Source organism: Petaurus breviceps, unplaced genomic scaffold, assembly GCF_028583685.1.
Source record: "Petaurus breviceps papuanus isolate PSGF00001 unplaced genomic scaffold, PetGlider_PUasm1.0 140, whole genome shotgun sequence".
NCBI classification, from domain to species: Eukaryota; Metazoa; Chordata; class Mammalia; order Diprotodontia; family Petauridae; genus Petaurus; species Petaurus breviceps.
The window spans coordinates 21,330,909-21,351,344 of NW_027185698.1; the positions used below are offsets into that span (position 1 = coordinate 21,330,909).

The 20,436-nt window shown below is 38.8% G+C and overlaps 1 protein-coding gene and 1 pseudogene across 2 annotated transcripts in view; both read left to right on the top strand.

The window, feature by feature from the left end:
* KCNIP4 (potassium voltage-gated channel interacting protein 4) overlaps positions 1-20,436 on the top strand; it is a 482,165-nt gene that overhangs the window by 390,529 nt on the left and 71,200 nt on the right. The window lies entirely within an intron of this gene.
* On the top strand, positions 7,819-8,997 carry LOC138150436 (vesicle-associated membrane protein 4 pseudogene; annotated as a pseudogene).

Below are 20,436 nucleotides of genomic sequence, written 5' to 3' on the forward strand. Positions count from 1 at the left end.
ACACCATCTCCATCATCAATATACTGCTGCCACAACAACCACCACCATCATCATCATCATCTCCATCATCAAGATACTGCCACCAACACTATCATCCATCACCATCATGACCACCACTATTTCCATCATCAATATACTGCTACCACCACCACCACCATTATCATCTCCACTATCTCCATCATTAATATACTGCCACCACCATCATCCCTCACCATCACCACCACCACCACCATTGTCATCAACATCATCATCATCACCATCACCACTACCACATGCTACTACCATTATCACCATCATCATAACCAATACCATCTTCCCCACCATAGCTAGCATTCCCTCCTCACCTTAGCCCTCAAAGAATTCCCTTCTTTGCTCAAGATCCAACTTAAGGACAACCTTCTCAATGAAGCCTTACCTGTTCCTCCAAAATTCTAGTGCCCATTCTCTTAAAATAACTTTTACTTAACTTTAAAAAAATTTACTCTGTATATATTTGAGAATGTCTGTTGTCTCTCCATTTAAATGTTGGCTTCTTGTAAATAAGGTTTTTTTCTTTTCCTTCTATTTGTGTCCCCAGAGCCTAGCACAGTGCTGCTATAGCGTAAGTCTCTAATCAGTTTTTCATGATTGATTGATGATAAACAGTGTTTAAAGAAAATCAGTATAATATATGAAAAGTAGTATGGTAGTATGGAAAGCACGGCAAAGGGAAAGTTAGGAGATCTAAATTCTTGTACCAAATTCGCCACTAAGTAATTTGACCTCTCTGGCTCCAGTTTCTGCACTTGTAGCCTTAACCAACCTTGATTCCATGGTCAGATATTTCAAGTAATATTATGTAAATACCAGTTATTATGACTGTGATTTGATTATGTTACCCCACAACTGCTGAAACTAAAACAAAAATGAAAAAACACCTATGAATACTTATTACCTACCAGATATAGCCCAAACTTTTCTGCCAGATATTCTTCAAGTTCCTTCTGGGAGCTGAGGCAAATCTACCTTTTCCTCTTATTGCCCACTGTTCCCCCAAACAAGCTAACTGCCTTAGCCAATCTGCAGGATCATCTCTTCCCCATACATCCTGCACTTTCCCTTACAATGTTGTGCCCTTTGACTAAAATCCAAGATTTGTCACCATTTTTTGCCCATCGAAATTCAATGGGCAAAAATCTTTCAAATACCAACTCAAATGCCATTTCTGATAGTCCTAACTTTGAGAGATCTTCCTCTGCCCCACAATTCTTAGTTTGTTGCATTCCTACACAAATGATTACATGTTGGTTTTAATTGTAGTTCTTCATTTATGTGTCATTTATTCCTTTCTAGAGAGGACAGGAACATGTAGTGCAAGTGAGAGAGGTAGGAATAAGAACTGCACCTGTGATTTCATTGGTATCAGGAACTCCTAAGTGAGCAAGCTCCTTCTCCTGTTGCAGGTAACCTTAGAGAGCCTCCAAGAGCTGTGTTATACAACCAGAATGTTTCAGGGACAAGACTTGACCCCTGGTTTTCCTGGCTGTGAGGTTGTCTCAGTATCCTCTCCACCGTGCTGCCTCTCATTGCAAATGATATGATAATTAAGTAAAATCTATGCAAATTACATTTGATAAATTCATTAAACATTCAACAAACCTATATTATGTGCATCCATTGTGAAGAGCACTGGGATAGGGGAGATGCAAAGTTCTGAAAGGATGTTACCTCTCCCTCTTTGGAACTTCCATGATAATAACAGAATAAAAACTAACCACAAATATGCATCAGATGATAAATATATCGGAGAGGCACTTAACGAAGATCTACTTGAGGTCTGATAAGCCAGGTCATTGCCCTTGTAATGGGGTGAATGTCCCTCCCTCCCTCTTCAATGCATTTCTTCAACATAACTGTCTGTCTGGAAAGGTCATAAATTAGTCTCAAACTTCAATCTCCACAAAGAAAGAAAAGGTCTAAGGTTTAGTGGCTCCTGCCTCCTCTTCTATAGAAGAGAAAATGTAAGACCAAACAGCACTACCCCTGCCTTGGGTGACCTTGCAGTAAATATGAACATTCTTGACTTTATTTATAACAGAAAACACCTCTTGGTTTGTTAGCCCTCCATCCAAGGTTCAAACCCAACTTCCCTCTATCACTTCCCCCAGAGGACTAGGAAAGATAGACATTGAGTGACATCTTTATCAACTTGTTGTTTAGTCATTTGTCATGGCTGACTCTTTGTGACTCCATTTGGGGATTTCTTGGCAAAGATATTGGAGTGCTTTGTCATTGCCTTCTCCAGATCATTTTACAGATGAAGAGGCAAACAGCATTAAGTGACATGCCCGGAGTGGCACAGCTAATAAATGACTCGGGCCGGATTGAACTCATGAAGATGGATCTTCCTGATTTTAAGTCAACTACTCTATTACTCTGCCTAGTTGCCCCTTTACCAGTTTAAGATATATTATTACATTTATCAGTCAGGCAAAGATAAGAGAAGCCATCTACCTCTCTGAACAGAAGTTTGACCAATGCCTCTACCCTTCCTATCATTACTCAGTCATTCCACATCATTCCCCTTTCTCCCAGTCTTTCTCCCATGTCTTAACAATAATCACATAACAAAAGTATATTTTATCTTTTGTTCTATTTGCATATAAACCATTCTATGATTTCTTCAAGGGATGATTGATTGCCTAAAAATCTTGGCCGAGTGGGTCTGTGCAATAAGTTGACTTCTGAGACCCTTGTCCATGTTGGTGGATACACTTCCTCTATGTGCTGCCTTGCTCACTCCAACCTGTCCTCACGATGGAAGGCCACATAAAGACCACTATAATGCAATTACACTCAAATTCTCTAAAAAGCCAAAGAGTAATCCTGTTGTGAGGGATATTCTCCCTACTTAGCAGTTTAGCTCCTGAGCCCTCATCAATGTGCTTCCATTTCCACAAACCAGTCATTTAGTTAAAAACCACTGGGTCTTTTCTATTATGAGTGGCACCAGGAATGTTCATATTTACTGACAAATCAGTCAAGGTAGGGGTAGTGCTGCTTGGACTTATATTTTCTCTTCTACAGAGTAGGGGGCAGGAGTCATTAGGTCCAAGACCTTTCTGCCTTTGTGTAGACTGAAGCCTGAAACTAATTTATGACCATCCCAGATGTATGGTTATGTTGAAGAAATGTTCCAAAGAGGGAAGGAAAGGCATCCACCCTCTCCCGGAGACAATGACCTGGCCCCTTAGGCCGGTTTACTACATAAAGCAAAAACGCTTTTCTATTTTACATATAACCATTTATTGAGTAACAAAGAAAAAAAGGTATATTAACAATATTACCAGTATTGATGTATTGAAGTACAAGAATAATAAGTACATCACAAGCCACAAATAAATCTAGATCATACTATCCCACTAAAATTTCAGTATCTCTGGGGGAGAATGGGGAAAAGAAACCTTTCAACAAGGCACATGAATAAGGAAGACCTGTGTCCTTGGGTAATTCACTACTCAGGAATTGTAAATATCAGTGTCTTCATTTTATTTCAGGAACTCCACATATATGGTCTGTGATAAATGTAGTTTCTGTGTTAAAAAATATGCCCCTCTTTTAATCTGAATTGATCTATGTTGTACCCAACTAACACTCCACTAGTGTCTGAGTACAATGTCTAAGCCAAACTATTCAAACTACTGGACTTTTTCCTCAATAGCTACTGAGGTAGCTATCACTTCCAGCATAGGCTTAGATGATACAGTCCTGAAATCTGCTTTTTCATCTCATTATCTCATTTTTTTGAATTCAGACTCTGAGTAAGTCCTCTCTGAGAATTATGTAGCCTTAGTTAATGGCTAGTAATACAATTCTCATCTTTTGTCTATAGTCACATAAATTACTTTTGTCCCATAATCAGAGAACAATTCTAGTGTTCCTTTCTCAATAGGATACTACAGCTTATCACACTCAAAATGAGCAATGACTGCCTCACAACTCTGAGTCAGAGTAACTTCCTCTTAGAATCATGAGCAATGTTAACTTAGCAACAAATTACTCTGTATGAAAGGGCAGAATTTTAAAGTACCAATACCTTATACATAGGAGAGTTAATGTCAGAATGAATCTCAGAAATCAATTTGTCCAATCTCCTAATTTTACAAAGAGAAAACTGAGAAGGCAGTTCTGAAAGGCAGAATGATTTGTTTGAAATCACACTGGTAATAAGGGAAAGAGCCTGTATCAGAACCCAGAGGCTGTCACCCCAAAGCTGTTACCTCTTGGTGGGATCAATAGAAGTTCTGTCCAGACCTCATGAAAGAAGTTGTATCTGAATTGTGGCTTAAAGAAAGTTTTGAGGGGCAGCCAGGTGGTGCAGGGAGTAAGAGCACTAGCCGCAGAGTAAGGATGACCTGGGATCGAATCCTGGCTCAGATACTTAGTACCACACCCAGAAATAACTGGCCGTGTAACCTTGAGCAAGTTACTTAACCCCAATTGCTTTAAAAAAAAAAAGTTGTTGATTGAGATGAGGTGGAGCCTGGATGGAGTCAATTCCAGATAGAGTGGGCATAGACAGGAAAGGGGGAAGCAAAGAACAGTCTAACAGATTTGATTTGAGTTGAGTTAGTCTGTCACCTATCCTCTTGATCAACATTCATTCTTTCCTCAAGAACAGATGTGTCTCAATCACCTACCTCATTGTTCCCCCAATTATTTTTCCCATCAAGCTTATTCATTAGCTTAACATATTGCAACATAAATGTTAACTTGCAAGAGGCAGCACAAGTATTAACACAAAAGGCAATATAGTAAAACATTAGGCGAACACCCCATACTTCACAAACCTTATTTTAACACATAAAGGAGCCCCCTTAAGCAAGCCCCCCACATCCTAAACTAATAGTTATACAGAAGCATATATATCCTGTTAGATTAAACCTCTCTGCCTCCCTTCCCAGCAAGTATAAATGTTAGCTTAAAGCCGCAAAGCAAACCCTGCTAAAACAAACTCCTTCATGCATAACACCAATGACACGTTTTTTTTTTAATGACTCCAATAAAAGGGAGTGCTGCTGCTGTTTTAAATAAGTTTGCTCTAATCTTGAGGGTCCTAAGCAGAGCATTGTCCTGGAGAGCTAAGTGACTCACTGGTGACCACAGAGCATACAAGCATTGTGAACATCTTCCTTTTAAAAAGCTGACTATTCTGACCTATAGTGCATTCTCATTACTTTTATAGTCTCTGAAAAGTACATTGCATTATATGCTTCCTTTATGGGGCAGGGGGAGGTAGGGAGTGATTCAGTATGAATCAGTACCCCAGGGGAGCTGATCAAACTTTTGCATTTATTTTCTTTTATGAATTAAGTGAGGATTCCATCCTGCTGGGCAGCCTTTATGTGTCTACATTAAATATTCAGTTAAGTCAGCCACCAACACCTTCACATCACCACTTAAAATGGGCTATATTCATTTCCTCCACCTATTTCATATGTATCACCCAAAATTATTAATGTACTCATAAAATTCAAGACACCCTGTACCATAGGGATCTCCAAAAGCTGCCATAAATTTAACAAAAGCAGAGCTGCATTTGATGAAAGTGGCCCAAGTTTCCAGTAGAAATTTGATTTGAGCGTTTTATGAGAAATTTTACAAAATGAAAGGCCCAGACATTTTTTCCTGCCCTTTCCTTTCTCAAACACTCACTATAAATAAACTCTTTTGACTTTAGGTGTCAAAAGTCAGCCAGCTCTGCGAGATGCTTGCTGCTCTTCTGCTTTCTGTTCTCGCCTTCCACACTCACTTTTTCCTGTTTCAGTGGCCATGTTTACATGACAGGAAAGATATTGAACCAGGTTAGCAAGTGAATGAGATTGCTGCAAAATGAATCCAAGCCATTGATGTATATCCATTTATGAAGAGCTTGTAAAATGCAGAGCCAATGAGCCCACATCTTTGCTTATGTAGACAAGGTCTCTGTCTTCTTTTTTTTTCCGTCTCAAGCATTTACATTTACTTATAAGCATACAAATCCACCCTACTCCCCTCTCCACACACACACAAATATGCAGACAGACCTTGTTTCTGACCTGCATTCTCAGAAATAGATTCCAAAATAAGAAGAAATAGAATCAGATCCATGAATTGATGCTAAAAGGGGAAAAAGAAATGAAGGATAAGGAGACTGATGAACCTAAGAGTCTCATTTTCCTGAGCAAATTAGTTTTGAATGTCAACATTGGTGCTGTTTTCCTGCTTTTTTGTTCCCAGATGACAATGGCAATAAGAGAAATTTTCCAAGTCAGTGTATTTTTCTTTTGCACCATTTGCAGGGGCTATAACAGACAGAACATAGTGCTATGTCAAGGAAGGAAGCTCTGAGAGAATCGTAGGATTACAGATTTAGAGGTGAAAGGGATTTTTGATGCCATTGATTCCACCTCCCACATTTTATAAATGAGGAACTAAGGTAGAGAGAGATTCAATGACTTATTCAGTTACACAGCTTGTGTATATATATATATATAATCTGAGGTGGGATTTGAACCCAGGTTTTCCTGCCTCTAAGTCCAGTAATCCAGCCTTTAGATATTACTGTATCTCAAGCCAAGTCATGGTGTCATTGTTTAGGATCCCATGAATGGTATAAATGGATAGAGTCCTTGACTTATAGTCAGGGTTCAAATCCCACCCCTGAAATATATTCTTTGCATGATTGGAGGAGGATGGTAAATCCCTTTACTTCTGTGATCTTCAGTTTCCTCTTCTATAAAAAGGGTAAGGAAGCTAGACAGCTTAATGGATAGAGCACCAGACCTAAAATTGGGAGGACCTCAATTTAAATCCAGCTTCAGACATTCACTAGCTGTATGACCCTGGGCAAGTCACTTAACCCTGTTTGCTTCTATTTCCTCATCTATAAAATGCACTGGAGAAGGAAATGGCAAGCCATTATTTTCCCCAAGAAAACCCCAAATGGAGTCACAAAGAGTCAGACAAAACTGAATAACAACAACAAAAAGGTTTAAATAAGAGCACGTATTAATAACACAGGGCTATTGGGAGGATGTAGCCTGAAAGAGCTACAGAAATGTAAGTTATATGTAGTGTGCATAGAAGTAGGGAGACAAGGCAGTGGTGGAATAAAGCCCTGAACTTCAAATCAGAGGGCTTGGATTCAAACCTGACACTGCCGTTTACCACGTTGTGACCTTGGACAAGTCATTTAAACTCTCTGGGCCTCGGTTGCCTTATTTGTGAGGTGAAAGATTTGGGCTAGACTCCCTGGAAGGTCCCTTCACAGCTCTAAATCTGTGATTCTCTACTCGTAGAAGCATGGCATTTGAAACAAAATGTAACCTTCTGAAACCTTGCTGTGTTTTCACTTACTGACAAATAAACACTTGCCAAAGTTCCTACCAGGCTCTGATTCGAGTATTGTGTTCTAATGGAGTCCAATAATCAATTATGGGAGTTTGTGGTAGTTTTAGTAGCAGTATTCTAAAGGGGAGGACTCCAGGCCCTCTTCCTCAGTCTAGCCAGGCTCTTGGCTGTCTGAACTGTAAATACAGATCAGGTTAGCTAGCAATAGGGTGGCACTAGGCCTCCTGAGTTCAAATCCAGTCTCAGACACTTATTCAGTATGTGACCTTGGGCAAGTCACTTAACCTTGTTTACCTCATTTTCTGTATCTGTAAAATGAGCTGCAGAAGGAAATGGCAAACCAGTCCAGTATCTCTCTCAAGAAAAACCCAAGAGGTCCGAGTGAGTGGCGGAGGAGCCGAGCATCTGACGCTGGGTCCACGCCTGCCGCCATTTCCACCCCCCCCTTCCCCTTCCTCCTTTCTTCCTCCCCTTCCCTCCCCCCGCCCAGCTCTGCCCTGTTGGGCCCGGCCCAGCCTGGCCTAGCTTGGAGGGGCTACCAGAAGCCTCCTGGCGGACACCCAGGTGGTTTATATCTGCCGCTTAAAATTGGGAAAAGGAAAACAACTTTTTGAATAATAAAGATGCCTCCTAAATTCAAGGGCCACCTAAATGATGATGATGATGTCACTGGTTCTGTGAAAAGTGAAAGGAGAAATCTTTTGGAAGAAGATTCAGATGAAGAAGAGGATTTTTTTCTAAGGGGCCCATCTGGACCAAAATTTGGACCTCGGAATGACAAAATTAGGCATGTACAGAATCAGATGGATGAAGTAATTGATGTCATGCAAGAGAATATTACAAAAGTGATTGAAAGAGGAGAGAGATTGGATGAACTACAAGACAAATCAGAAAGCTTATCAAATAACGCAACAGCTTTTAGCAACAGATCTAAACAGCTTCACAGACAAATGTGGTGGCAAAATGAAGGCCATCATGGCTCTGGTAGTTGTTATCCTTTTGCTGGTGATTATCATTCCTATTGTCCTGAAATATCAGACTTGATTTGGTGACCAGAGATCTTCAGTAAAAGAGTTCTGGGACAATTAAATAAAAAGAAGATGGCTGCATAATTTAATGAAATATGTATATGATTTTCAAAAGTGTTTTTTCTCAAGAAGTTAAAAGGCAAGTGTCCAGTTCAAATTGGAGCATTGACAAGTTCCAGATTAGCCTCCTCTCCTTCACCAAAATATGCTCTCAGTAACTTATTTTAAAGCAGAAATATCTACTTTGCCATCTTATAGGAACCTACTTTGAAACTAGATACTTGCCAGTACATTATTTGTATATAGAGTTAAACATTGATGATGATATTTATAATTCAACACAATTTCCTACTGTAAACTGGAGAGGTTGGGATTGATTTATTGCATCAAGTTCAGGGATAGGGTAAGAGATAAAACATTATGTAAAAAGGAATGGCAACCATTTAGTTGATCACAAAATGTATAATTTTTCTCATGTAAAAAAATTAGGTTTGGAAATGGTTTCCATATATTTATGGAGAAACTAATGTTTTCAATACTGCTACTTTCAACTGTGACTAAAGACATTCCAGTAAACCTATTTTGCCTGTAAAAAAAATGGTATATTATTTCCATTTTACAGATGGAAAAGCTAAGATTCACAGAAGTTAAATGATTGCACAAAGTCAGGGACTATTTGAATTCAGGTTTCCTTCACTCCAAGTCCAGATCTTTCCACTTTAATATCTTTTTTTTTTAAGCAATTGGGGTTAAGTAACTTGCTCAAGGTTACACGGCCTTATTTCTGGGTGTGGTGCTAAGTATCTGAGCCTGGATTTGATCCCCAGGTCATCCCAACACTGGATCCACTTTAATATCTTATCTCATGGACAAAGTCTTGAGCAAAAGGTCCTTGGGTAAAAGGTCTTGGGTAATGACTTCCCAAAGAACCCCACATATTCCCAGATGTTCAAGTGTGATTCCTGTAGACACCACAAATTGTGATGGTTAGGGGATTTAGGATGAACCTCAAATTGACCATGCATGAGCACCATACAAACAAGGAAATACTCTATTGTGCTTGGTTCTAGTTGTTACCGAGGTAAACATCACTTAAGCAAATCAACAAAATAATTTATTTGACAGATAAGGAAACTGAGGAAAGTGTCTCTGCTCTTCAATGCATCTTCATTTCTTACTTAAATTCTGAACTCACAGAGTCTCTAAAAATATCACTTTGGATTTTTTTTCAATGACTTCCCCTGTCTTCAGTGTCATCAGTCCACTTAAGTGCAAACAGCAGGATGATATATGTTTTGCAGTGTGATATGGCAGAAAGAATTCTAAATTCAGAGTCAAGACATGGATTCTAATTCAGTCTCTAATTTTGGGGCCTTGGGCTTCAGTTACTTCATCTAGAAAATGAGGAGTTTGGACTATATGAATTCCAAGATCCTTCTATTTGTAAGTCCTGTGATCCAAGGTCACATCTACCTTTGTCAGGTCTCATTTTCTTCAGGCAAATGTTAACATAGATACAAATAACAACAACAATAACAACACAAGCATATAATGCTGTAAATGTTATAAAGTACTTTCCTCACAACAGTACTGTTGGTACATACATCTTTGTCTCCATTTTACAGAAGGGAAAACAGATTCCAAGAGCTTAAGTGACTTGCTCATGACCATGTTGGTCTTTCTACACTTTAGCTCCTCTGGCTATGGCCATTCATGGAAGACCCTAATACGCACTAGTGTGAAGGAAAGAGCCTTGTGATTGTCATGGACAAAGAAATTCAATGGGAATGAACAAAATAAGACTTGACATAAGGTTGCCATCATCTGCCATCTAAAGAGTTGCAGAGCACTGTACTAGCTACTTAAATGATAACCAAGAATGCTTGGAGCAGTGCATGTCCCAAACAGATAAAATCTTCCAAAGTGTGGACATCTTTTAAACCCTCTCAGTCCCCCAAAAGCATATATTTGTTCTGATTGAATGAATACATCTTTAAAGAGGGGTCAAATTTGAGTTCAGAAGGCCAAAAGCAGTTGGCAAAATATAGAGCAGTAACAGAAACAAATTAAAATGTAACTGGGAAATATTTAACAAAATAAAAATTATAAATAGATCACATTATAACATATTAAAATATAACATAAGATAACATTATAACATTAAAATATAACATAAGAAAAATTATAACATAGATAACATTAATTTGTGGTTTCCTAAATCTATATGCGGACCTATTTTTATTTGAGTTTGACAATACTGAATAGAGTTGGACATTATATTACAACTGTGAAAATAATATTAGACTTTGGAGAGTTCTCATTTTTGATGAATAATATATGGGATAATATTCCATTTAAGTGCTTGAAAGAAGAAAGTCAGCTTCTCTTATAATATATAGTACTAGACATTAATTATACTAATGCCTTATGACCTCTGCAGTCCCTCATTAGTAGCAATTAGTAGCAATCCACTAACTGACCTGCCTGCCTCTAGTTTTTACCTATTCTAATCTAGATGACACATTGATGCCAATTCACCTTCCAAAAGTGTGATATGATTGTGTCTTCTTTTGGTTCAAACATCTTCAGTGACTCCCTATTGCTCACAGAAAAAAAAAAAAAGATTAATTCCTTTACTTAATATGCAAGGCCCTCACCAACTTGACTTATTCTAATCTTCCATTTTTTAGTGTATTGCTATTAAAGTGAACACAGTTTTATCTCCTGCCTGTGAGAATCAAATAAAATTTCTTGTTCATCAAATACACCCTGCAGTGTGTTTCTTGTCTGAAATGCGATTTGTCCTCAGGTCTTTCCATTCCTACTGATCTTTCTTTATCACTTTCCAAAATTTGCATTGATAATGGGACAGGCAGACCCAAGAGGTTTCATTCTGTTGAGTAAACATTTATTCTAATATGGGAAGGACACAATACTAGGTATTGGGAATACAGAAATAAAAATGAAAGTCTCTGTCTTCGAGGAGCTTATATTTTTCAGGAGAAAGAGAGGTGAGGAATGTACATAGAGTAGCATCAGAGTAGACAGTGTTGAAGACAAAAATGGAGATCCGGACAAAATACTTTTTGAATATTCGATTTGAAACAGAACACTTTCTCCAGGGGGGGGGGGAGAATTTAAAAAAAAAAAAGATTGGGGAAATGAGATGAACTCCCTAGTTGCTACTGGTTTCTCCTTCCTCAGATGAATGTGTCTGTGTTGTGTCCTTCCAGTTCCCCTGAGGACAGGGACTATTTTGTACTTTACCTTTGTATCATCAGGAACTAACACATAGTACTTTCTGCATAGTACATGCTTAATGAGTATTGTTGAATTCGGTTGGATGAATGTGGTACCTGAGCTGAACTTTGAAGGAAGATGAGGATTCTGAAAAGAATAAATGAAGAGGAAATATTATATGGTAGATGGATGACCAATGTAAATGGCATGAGGCAAAAAAGCAATGGACATTTTGAGTATGGAGAACAACTTGTGGTCTGGTCTTGCTGAAAAAGAATGAGTAAAGGATAATAAGAGGCTTCTAAGGTTGATTACAAGATTGGTCAGTCTTAATACCAAGCTATGGGGTCCATATTTTATCCCAGAGGTATTGATAGGGAACCACTGAAGATTAGTGTTGACGAGTGAAATGATCAGGGTTGGACTTTCAGAAGAATATTTTATCAGCTAGATGGAAGGAAGGAAGAAAGAAAGAAAGGAAGGAAGGAAAGAAGGAAGGAAGGAAGGAAGGAAGGAAGGAAGGAAGGAAGGAAGGAAGAAAGGAAGGAAGGAAGGAAGGAAGGAAGGAAGAAAGGAAGGAGGGAAGGAAGGAGGGAAGGAAGGAACCATTTCTTGTGTGTAAAGCACTGCACTATATGCTTGGGAAATGAGAGAAAATCAAGACAGTCCCACTCTCAAGGAGCTTACATTCTAACGGCATAGATAATACACATGAAAGGAAAGATTCAGCCGTATGTCATTTGAAAAGGTTTCCTGGTCCTTAGGATGGAAGTGGTAATGCCTTTTTAATGTCATTTTTTTTTCATCTTAGCGTCTGATAAGTCCATAATCCTGGCAGTGCTAAAAGGGAGAAGAGAAAGGGAACAACCATTAAGCACCAATATATGCCAGGAACTGTGAGAAGGGTTTTACAAGTATTATCTAATTCCCTCACAACTACCCTGTGAGGGAAATGCTATGATTATTCCAATTTTACAGATGAGAAAACTGAAGCAGATAGAGGTTAAGTAACTTACACAGGGCCTCTATCCAACTGCTCCACCAAGATGTTGTACTAAATCTATTTGAGTCCTTTAAAATTGGACCTTCTGTCACTAGCAAGCCTGACCTTGCCTTCCAGCTGAGAGTGAGTTCTTTGTACACTGAGTAAACATAGCATATTGTACCTCTCTTAAATTCATGAAATGATGAATAAGCATCCACTGGGTACAGGACACTCTAGTTAGAGAGGGAGGTGGGAAGAATGGGGACAAAAATAGAAAAAGCATTGTCTCTGCCTTCATGGGACTTAGAGTTATGAGGGGAAGGGAATAAGACACACACAAAAAGTAGCTATTGTGTCTGTGATCATTATATATTATCAATACTTTACATATTTTACATATAATTTACAGAGGAAGTACCCTTGGGGGCAGGCTCTATGTCATAAGGTCACCTCAAGGACAGCTTTTGCTTTTATTGCACAGGTGCCTACTTAGAGAAGGTCCTTTCTATTGTTTTGGGGTCCACATCCTGCTCAAGCATCCTGGTAGCACTGTTTTCTGATTGACTTGTTATTGTGATTCTGTCTGAGACTAGATGGTTGTGGTTGAGTGTGTGGACACACCTGCTGTTTCTGTGGGAAAAATACATCTGGGTCTAGGGGCATTGTCTATCAAGAGGCAGTGACTGGCATTCCATCATGTGGACATGCCTATTGTTCTGGTGAGGTATATATGAGGAAGTTAAGATATTGAGACGGGGTGGTGACTGGATAGGGGCAGTGGCCCTGTTGTTCAGTGACTCCTATAGTTCAGTCTGGAGGATTATGGTGTGGTTAAAGCCAGTTTGTATGCTTAAATCAGGACATGTCTGATGTTCAGTGAGCTCCATAAAGAGGTTAGAATATTGGGACTTGGGGCAATTTTATTAGGATTTCACAGGAGGCCTGAAAAACAAAATGATAGTCAAGGCTAAAGAGGATGGTCTTCCCTGAGGGAAGATCAGGGAAGTCATCAGTGGAGAAGGAGACATTTGAAGTGGGCTCTAAAGGATAGTACAGGAGAAGGAGGAAGGAAGATGTTCAAAGTATAGGAAGAAATGTAAGCAAAAACAAAGACAGGAAAGTACAGTGCACATTGGGAAACAGAGTAAAGAGTTCAGTTTGTCTAGACTAAAGGACAAAATGGAAGGCTGGGGAGGTCAACTGATACAAGATGGCAGAGCACTTTGACTGCCCAGCAAAGGAGTTTGATGTTTACTTGGTAAGTGACAGGGAGTCATTAAAGACTTTTCAATAGAAGAATGACATAAACAGATCTGTGCATAAGTAAGACTAGCATGAACGATAGGCAGGAAGGTGAGGTTGTATTTTCATTGTTTTTGTTATTGTTGAGCCGTTTTCAGTTGTGTCCAACTCTTCATGACCCCATTTGGAGTTATCTTGGCAGAGATACTAGGATGTTTTATCATTTCATTCTTCAGCTCTTTTTATAGATGAGAAAACTGAGGCAAGCAGGGTAAATAACTTGCTTAAGGTCACATAGCTAGTAAGTGAGGATAGATTTGAACTCAGGATGATGAGTCTTCCTGACTCCAGGCCTGGCACTGTGCCACCTAGCTACCCTAATTTTCATTGTAATTTGCATTATAATTATTTGGATATTTTTTTCCTCTCTATGGAAGGGGAAAAGACACCAAAGTCTATCTTATTTAATGCTTCTATTTTACAGCTGAGGAAACTGAGGCTTAAGGATATGAAGTCTTTCCAAGGTCACACAGGTTGTCATTGTCCCAGATAGAATGTGGACTCACATTCTCTAATACCAGAGTCAATGTTCTCTTCCCATTGTGTAAGCATTGCCTTTTAGGCAATGGTGGTGAGGGGGTGCCCTATGGAATCTGATGTCATTGCAAATGGGCACTTACCAAAATTGGCTTCAGAGCTTGGTTGAGCTATGATGGCAGCATGCTGGTTTGACACTTGGAAAGTGTGCTGGATTTACAACTAAAAGGCCTGGGTTTGAGTCCTTGCTGTCACTAAATGTGTGAGTGCCCAAGTCATTAGTTAAAATGGACCTCAATTTCCTTCTCTGTACAATAGAGATAATAATAACTTTGTTCCCTCCCTCACAGAGTGATTGAAAGGAGTTAATGGATAGAGAGCTCTTTGTAATCATATCTTATACAAACATTGGCCTTGGGCCCTGATCTGAGCCCCTGCTGCAACAAAGAAAAAGGAGTTAATACAGCTCTAACAATCTGTGAATCAAACTAATTAATGCTAATTTGATAGCCAGCTAGTGTTTGACCCTTCCAAGTAATGTTCTCACCTTAATTCAGTGAAAACTGGTAATTCTCTTGTTACTAACCTCAGGTGTAAAGATTAATGGACTGGGAATCGCGAGGCCTGAGTTCTAAGACTGGTTGTGCCATTCCCAAGCTGTGTGACCCTTAATCTTTCTGTGGGTAGGTTTCCTATCTCTGCAAAAAGGAGAAGGTTGGACTTGGTGCATCAAAGGGTCCTTTTTTGTATCAACCATCTCTGGGTCTGAGAATGCTAATTGCCTCGTGCTGAGTTGCCGGTTGTATCTGAAAGTAGAGACCCTCAGCTTGCTGTTTGCCTTTGTTTAAAGTGTTTGAAGATGTTTTTCAAAGTCAGAGATTTTCCCACAAAAGAGAGAACAGTGTTGCCTTCAGCAAAGTAAAGAGGGGAGGAAGAGGACAGAGGGCTAGGGGACGTCAAAGCAATCAAGAGGAAGGAACCATACAAAAGGAAAAAAAAAGCATAAAAAGCATAAAAGGGGAGAAGAGACCCAAAGAGAAGGTAAACATTGATTTATTATTTTGATTGTTTCTCTACCTTTTGTTCCTCCCCAGACTTGGTGGAGTTCTTTCTGTCCCCTCTCTCGGTGAAAGAAGAGCACAGGGTTCTGGAGTCAGAAAACCTGGGTTCAAATCCCACCACTGATTCTTTCTATGTGCATGACCTTGGACAAATTACTTATGTTTCCTAGATCTCATTTTCCTAGTTTAGACTAGATAACATTTAAGTTCCCTTCTAGGAACCAATCCCTGATAGATGATCTTAAAGAACTGGTTGACCACAGGGAGATTTAGGAAGGAGAATACCTATTTTAAAACTTAACCTTTTATTTATGAGAAAAATATGAGCAGCATAAACTGAGCAGATTGATTGTGGGGGTCACCTGAGGATTACAATGATCCCTACTGCCCTTGCTGCCCTGGGAGCAACTCTCATTAAGGGATGGCAGTATGACTTTTAATAAAAAAAGAATGATAATAAGAGCTATTTTCCACAAGCACAAAGGTTCACCTTACAGACAAAAGATGCTTGAAACACAAAACAAAACAAAACAATCCTAAAATTCATCGTATAGTAAGTAGGAAATAGCTAGAGCAAAAACCAGATGGGGGGGGGGAAGGAACACAAAATGACACTGATGAAGAAATGATAAAGCAAACGAAGCTTGAACAAATAAATTCACTTCTGGGCTAAGCTGTATCATTTCTTCCTTTCTTCCTTCTCATTTTTGCCATTGGGAAACAAATGGCACATGGAATATTATATAAGTAACCCATCAAATAAGAAATGTATGTTTGCTTAGGTCTAAAAGGCTTATATTTCTATGTGGTCTATAAGGACCCCATTTTCATTAATATTCTTCCTAATTTTTCCCCAATTCACCCTGTTTTCTCCATTCTAACTAAAAGCTTGATTTGAACCTCATTTGCAATAAATTTGAACAAATAGCCTTCCTATTCTAGTATCTTCACAACCTTATCCATCATACTCACTTCAATAAGAATCATCTTCTTTAAGTATTGGTCCTATGATTACTTCCTTGTTTAGAATCTTTTATCAGGGCTGGGGAACCTGTGGCCTCAAGGCCACATGTGGCCCTTTAGGTCCTCAAGTGCAGCCCTTTGACTGAATCCAAACTCCACTTTGTTCTGTAAAATGTGTTCTCTGTCAAAAGGCCTCACCCCAGGACCTAGAAGGCCATATGTGGCCTTGAAGCCCCGAGGTCCCCACCCCTGCATGCTTCCCAGATCAAATTAAGCCTCCTAATTGAAGACTTACATGTTTCTGCACAAATTTCAATTCTGCCACTTACTAACTGTGTAACCTGGAACAATGTACTTCATCTCTATGGGACCAGATTTCTAATCTGAAAAATGAGAGACTCAAAAACTCCTTCCAGTGTTAAATTCCTGTGAAATTTCCATAATTCCTGTGAATTTAACTCATTCCTTCTCACCTCAAAACTTTTCTACCATCCATTCCTCTCAGAATTCTCTCTTTCCTTAAAAATGTTTTATTTAATCTAAGTTATCTGTGCTCACCACCCCTACCCCCATGCCAGCTCCATCAACATTTTAACATGCCAGTTTTATGACATTGTGCAGCTTTCACTGGTTATATCTTTTTTTGGTTTGTTTACACATTCATAATTTGGTAGTGTTTTCCTCTGTATTCCACATTAGACTGGAAAATTATTTAGATAAAGAACTCAAATCTTATCCTTAATTTAACATCCCTCCCCCATATTGTTGGGTTGTTGTTGTTTTTTTTGCTTTTTGGAGGACAATAGGGATTAAGTGACTTGCCCAAGGTCACACGGCTAGTATTTGTGTTAAGTGTCTGAGGCCGGATTTGAACTCAGGTCCTCCTGACTCCAGGGCAGGTGCAGTATTAAATATTGTTTAATATGTTTAACTACACACAACTTATAGTGAGTACTCTTGATAGTTAATGGGACAATTATTAATTGAATGTGTTCCATATACTTAGAACTGTGAGAAATAAAGAAAAAAAAATGAAAGAAATGGTGCCTTCCCTAAGGGAGTTTAGCTACTGAGTAAATGTTCTTGACCTATGAGCTCTGTGGTTAAATTTCAGGGGTCCGTGAAATGGAATGGTGGGAGGAAATCCATATTTGAATTAACCTGTGGTTCCCTTTGTAATCATATGTATTATACTGCATGCATTTAAAAACATGATCCTGAGAAGGGGACTATATACCCCACTGGATTGTCAAAGGAATTCATGACACAGAAAGAGTTAAGGACCCCCAATCTAAAGGATGACCAGTAGTAAAAAGGAATGAATTAGTACTATGAACAAGAATTTTAAAGCATTTACTATGTCACATACAAGGAACACAAAAGCAGAAGCAGACCCTGCCCTCAAGGAGTTTGCATTCTATAAGAGAAACAGGTGCACATATTGGAGAATTAAAAATTAGCACAAGGTGATTTCAGGGACTGAGAGGTACTAGAAGCTGAAAGGATCCGGAAAGGCTTAATGCAGAAAGTAGAACTCAAGGTGTCCTTTGAAGGAAGATAAGGATTTAAGAGCATATATATACATATACATGTGTGAGAGAGAGATTTGATTTTTTTTCTTATATTGACAACCAATTATTGAATTGGAACTAAGGTTTTTCCTCTTCCTGTTTCTTAATCCAGAAATCAGCCCCTGGATTTTACCCAGAAAGCCTTTGAAAAGCAGGGCTGATGATAAAATGAAATCTTGGACAGACACACCCCACTGGGAAAACTCAGATCTGATCAAAAGATAAAAAAAAAAATCTAGTCTAAGTGAATGGGTGGATTCTGGCCCATTATGTTAGATAAATATGGATTGAAACAGATTGTCCTTTTTTTCTAGATTACCCTAGATGGAAAAGTATGGGTATAGATAAGTCTCTCTGACCAAGACTGAGTGATCAGAGTCATATCCCCAGCCCATTGTTAGAATAAACCCATGTCTCATTATAATAGTCATTCTCTAATTTATTTTTAACCAATCAGGGCTTATTGCCACATGTAAAGGACACCCACTCTTCCAATGCCATAAAAGTGTTGAGTGGGTTCCATGAGGGATCTTTGGTATAGGAGAAATAACCAAATAACCCTTTTACTAATTATCCACAGTCCTAATTAATAAAATGATTGTTAATTACCCAGAAATAACATCTCTCAAACTTGTATTGTCACAGTGTTTACATATGTTTACATATATATACATGTGTATATTGTATATATGTGTAGAAGTGTCCTCAGTGCCCTATCTTGCCCAGGTTAGAAAGGAAGTGGCCGCTAACTGGTCTCTCCTACTGCTGATTGACCTGATATTTGATCTTTATTCTAACTGGGCTGGTTCATGGTTCCATAAGGATGGGGGATGTCTCCATGATAGTTTAGGACTTATTTAGAATACTTGGTAGGCTTAGCTCTGATGCAGCTTAGAACTTCTGAACTCAAGTGACACACCAGACTGATTTTCCTAAGTAACAGTAATCTTAGACATGTGCAGCACAGCCCCTAAGTGTTATATGGAGTTCAAATGGGAAGGGGGAGCTCACTGGGGATTCTAAGAGTGAGGAGGCTTCATGAAGAAAGTGAGATTTGATATTAAGATCATAGATTTAGTGTTGAGAGAGACTTTAGGAGACATCTGATTCAAGTACTTCATTTTACAGCTGAGGAAATTGAACCCCAGAAAGGTCAAAACTGGGACTCAGACTCTGTTCCTCTGACTCAAATCACAGAACTCTTTCCAATGCATCATGGTCTTTAAAAGACAAGGATGTACTAGTGAACAACTCCAAATTAATGTTCTGTAAGACATCTCAAATTCAACATATCCAAAACAGAACTCTACCCTTCTCCCCAATGCTCCCTTCTTCTTGACTTCCTTATTTATGTAGAGGATACCACTTTCTTCTAGTCACCATGGCTCACAACCTCAGAGACATTCTTTATTCTTTCCTTTCCCTCCTCCCTCACATCCTATCAGTTCTCTTAACAATTCTTTCTCTCAAATATACTTTCCATTCATCACTTTATCTTTGTTCAGACCCTAATTATCTCTCACCTAGACTATTATAATACTCACCTAATTGGTTCTCCTGCTTCAAGTCTCTTTCCTCTCTAATCCTTCCTCCACACAGTTGACAAGCTTATATGCCTGGCTCCAGTCTACTTTTTTATGACTATCATATATACCAAATTTGCTTTATATTCTAGCCCAACTGGCCTCTTTGCTGTCCTTTATCCCCAGGTTCATATCCCTTACCCGTGACTTTGCACAGACTATCCTCTATGGCTGGAATTTTCTCTCTCCTCAACTCTGTCTCAGAGAATAACTTTTTTCAAAGCTCAGTTCAAGTGCCAACTCCTACAGGAAACTTGTCCTAACTCCCTCATTTTCTTGTAATAGAGTAGAAAAAAGATTATGGAGAGTTGTGAAAACTAGGCAGAAATGATAGGTAATAGGGAGCTATTGATGTGTTTTGAACAGAATGACATGATGAAAGCTTCTATTTCTAAAAACAGAGAATTCACTAGACAATGAAGCCAGGTTTTTTTCAGTGATTCGTATTTGAGGAGATGGGTGCTTGCATGATGGTGGTAGGAATGGAAAAAAAGAAGTAGGAAGAGATAGTTCAAATGAAGAATCAGTAGAATTTGTTGACTAATTGGTAACTAGCTCAGTAATCCACTTTCTCAAATTACCCTGATTTTATTTTGTTTAAATGTTGCATCCCATCTCATCTCAGACATACACCCCAGGAATGAGCAAGGACTGTTTTATTTTGTCTTTTTTCCCTTACTTTCTCTAGCAAATGATAGGTACTTAATAAATACATGTTGAATTAAATTGAATTGGTTATGTAGGTGAGAGAGCTTGATGGAAGAATGAATCAAAGATGTCTCAAGGTTTAGAGCTTGCATAACTTAGGGACATGGTGCTATCATTTACAAAAATGGGGAAACTGGGGATGGCTAG